A 3,573-nucleotide genomic window follows, 5' to 3' on the forward strand; every position below is an offset into this window, starting at 1 on the left:
CTATTCCCTTCAGTCACTCCACTTTCCTATGTAATGCAGCCTTAATGGTGACTCATGGCTACTTATGATTCATACTCCTCGTGTACTATTCACTTTTATACAGTATGTGTAAACTCACTATTACATCCCCTTTCTTAACTTCGCTACCTCAGCACCAAAATATGAATATTTATGGGTACCACTCTCCTGTAGTACCTCTCTTGTACACATAGAACACCTCCCTTAGTAAAACAACTTATTGGATACAGTATATTGTTTTCCTCCAGAGGCTCCACACAACATAACATATAACAAGTAAATATGACTCCACATTTTCCCAAAGCAACTTCCTGGTCTACTCATTCTGTAGCCCTCGGTACTACCTTTGCACACCACTTAAATCAAACAGCCTCCATACAAAAAGACTCAGTAAGTCCCTTCTGGCAACTGACACATGCACCCCTGTGTCCAATAAAAACTTATTCTCTTTACTTCCTACAACACATCTTGTTGCACACTGCACGTCTACATACATATTTGTTGCATCTAATTTTAACATCAATGCCTTTAGTGAATTTTGAGTTCCTGCTCACATTTAATAGCTGCTTACCACCTTCTTATCAACCCCTGTCTCCATAAAACAAATTCTGCTGCTGAAATCTTCCATTTCCTGTACTTCCCTGTGGCTGGCAACACTGCCTCTGTAACTGCCCCTTCTGTCCATATCTGTAACACTTAATGTTCACAGAAAATATCTCACATCTATCTCGTACCTCTGTTGACATATTAATTTCTTTTCACTCCATTGTTAACTTAATAGCAGCATACAGATCCTTTGGGGCACCTGTATACACCCTCCTTGACATTTCCAATGGCAGTCCCTCACTCAGCTCTAACTCGTACATGTGTCCATTACATTTCCTTATTCTATCCCCAAAATTTTCAAGTTTCCCCATGCCACTTCATGATAGTGCTCAACTGTTTCCAAAAATACTTCACATTATTCTGTTTCTTACACCTTCTGAAAAATGCTTTCTCTAATTGTTCACAACCTGCTGCATTCTTTAATGCTTTTGTACACCTTATGTACATTTTTGCTCCTTCCACTAGTAGCAGTTTTGCTACCCGCAAACTGACTGTCCGGTCCGTCCAACGATCTATCTCTACTAAAATTTTCAGGTCCTCTAAGACAATTTGTACATCCTCAGATAATTTTCCAGAAAAGGTAACAATCAGTCCTATGGCAATTGGATCCATGTAATGCTACTGTACCTGAAGTACTGCTAACAATTCATCTTTAATTGCCAGCTGCTGATGTAGTTGCATATTATTCACTGTTTCCTGTGCTATTCTTTCTAACAGTATCTGTACTGCTTCCAGCACCAACACACTTTTTGTCTCTGACTCTGCCATTGTGACACACTTACTCTCCATTACACACAATAAACAGAATTAATTACAGTTCCAAAACAACACTTCAAGTTAGTCTTTTGTCATATAATGAGCCATCTAGATTCTCTACATTGTCTTTCAATATAACATTATCAATGCCATGAATAGAAAGTTAAAGGCACTGACTCTGTGAGTGGTGCAGAATGCCCAAGTTACATTGTGTACATGCACCAAATACTGCTCTCTACCATTACTTTAAATTCAGACAAGTCAATAGGCTCCTCTGGCCTAAACAAGGTAAGCATCAACTTAAAATGAGAGTCACACCTCCTCACTTCCATGTCTATTACATCATCCAAAACATAACCAAATAGCTCATTACTCACTGCACTGTGTTGACAGTGTAGGTCGTGGTTCAGATACCATGCTGTGTGAAGACAACACCCCAAATTCTGAGACCAAACTACAGTGCCTCCTGGTGCAGGACACGTGCAGCTATGAGCCAGGTTGGTGTGAGCAGAAGGTGGAGGTGAGGTAGCTCCAGACAAAGGCACTGCAACTGTAACAAGTTATCTTACTGAGGCATCTGTGCTGCTTGATACACTGTGTCAGTGGCTGGCTGGCTTCTGGATCCCACTTTGCTGACATGGTGCTACACTGTGGCCAGTGGCGTTGTTACGTAATGCAGTTGCATGGACCCCACACCAGCAGTGTGCGAACTAGACACTGCTGTGGCCACTACAGTGCCTGCTGCCATATGGTGGCATCACGGCGGGCAATGCCCATCGTGCTGAGATGCCTGTCAGGTGGTGGCGGATGGTGTGCATGGGAAGCAACTTACTGACCCATGGAAAGGAGTTGGCTGTACTGCTGGAGATGACCTGGTGCAGCCAGCCTTGCCGCGGTACTAAGCTGGGGGAAAGGACTTAGTGCACAGATGTTTTACCCTGCCATAGGCTGGAACCAGTGACCTCAGCTGGCAGGTCCATGTGGTGTCCTCAACCGGCAGAGCCCTGTCATTCTGGTTGTGATGCAAGACTCAGAATAACTGTATTACAAAAATTACCAGTACTTACAAATGGCAGTGGTGTGCTAGAGATGTACAAAATTGATAGTTTTAAGAAATCAAATCAGAACTGCTCTTTTTCGTGACTCACCATTCATCATTCGCTTATAGAAATAAATAAAAGGAAGTCACTTTGCCTTTCTAATTCAAGTCATTGTACTTGTATTTTTATTTGATTTAGTCCTGTCTTAAAAGATCACAGAAAGAGAAGTAGTTTATGTTATGTCCCTAGTAGTCTTGTGATATAAATCATCTGCATTTCATCTGCTATAAAAACTGAAAATATTACAACAAAATCCTAAACATTTGTATATATGACGGTAGTATCTGTTCCCGAAAGAACACATACCGTGGATGACCATGCAGCTTTGCTAGAAATGAAATGATAATTAAATAGACACCCTAGCTGCAAACAGGTGTTGATATACTTCACTGGGGACATGTTGAAAAAATGTGTGCCCCGACCGGGACTCGAACCCGGGATCTCCTGCTTACATGGCAGATGCTCTAACCATCTGAGCCACCGAGGGCACAGAGGATAGTGTGTCTGCAGGGACTTTTCCCTTGCACGCTCCCCGTGAGATCCACATTCCCAACATGTCCACACCACTATATGTGGATCTCATGGGGAGCGTGCAAGGGAAAAGTCCCTGCAGACGCACTATCCTCTGTTCCCTCGGTGGCTCAGATGGTTAGAGCGTCTGCCATGTAAGCAGGAGATCCCGGGTTCGAGTCCCGGTTGGGGCACACATTTTTTCAACATGTCTCCAGTGAAGTATATCAACGCCTGTTTGCAGCTAGGGTGTCTATTTAATTATCATTTCATCCTAAACATTTGTTTATCAAGTGGGAAAATTTTAAAAGTAAGACTAATTCTAGCCCGCCCGGTTGGCCATGCGGTCTAACGCATGGCTTACCGGGTGGGAAGGAGTGCCTGGTCCCCGGCACGAATCTGACGGCGGATTTGTGTCAAGGTCTGGTGAACCGGCCAGTCTGTGGATGGTTTTTAGGCAGTTTTCCATCTGCCTCGGCGAATGCGGACTGGTTCCCCTTATTCCGCCTCAGTTACACTATGTCGGCGATTGCTGCGCAAACAAGTTCTCCACGTACGCGTACACCACCATTACTCTACCACG

At 43.5% G+C, this 3,573-nt stretch overlaps 2 non-coding genes across 2 annotated transcripts; one reads left to right on the forward strand and one right to left on the reverse strand.

Moving 5' to 3' along the window:
* Nucleotides 1–2,893: 2,893 nt before the first annotated feature.
* Trnat-ugu (transfer RNA threonine (anticodon UGU)) lies at nucleotides 2,894–2,968 on the reverse strand. The gene has a single exon. It is a non-coding gene; the product is annotated as a tRNA-Thr (tRNA).
* A 142-nt stretch (nucleotides 2,969–3,110) lies between these two features.
* Nucleotides 3,111–3,184, forward strand: Trnat-ugu (transfer RNA threonine (anticodon UGU)). Its single transcript has one exon. It is a non-coding gene; the product is annotated as a tRNA-Thr (tRNA).
* The last annotated feature ends 389 nt before the right edge of the window (nucleotides 3,185–3,573 follow it).

This window comes from Schistocerca nitens, chromosome 4 (genome assembly GCF_023898315.1).
Source record: "Schistocerca nitens isolate TAMUIC-IGC-003100 chromosome 4, iqSchNite1.1, whole genome shotgun sequence".
Lineage (NCBI taxonomy): Eukaryota > Metazoa > Arthropoda > Insecta > Orthoptera > Acrididae > Schistocerca > Schistocerca nitens.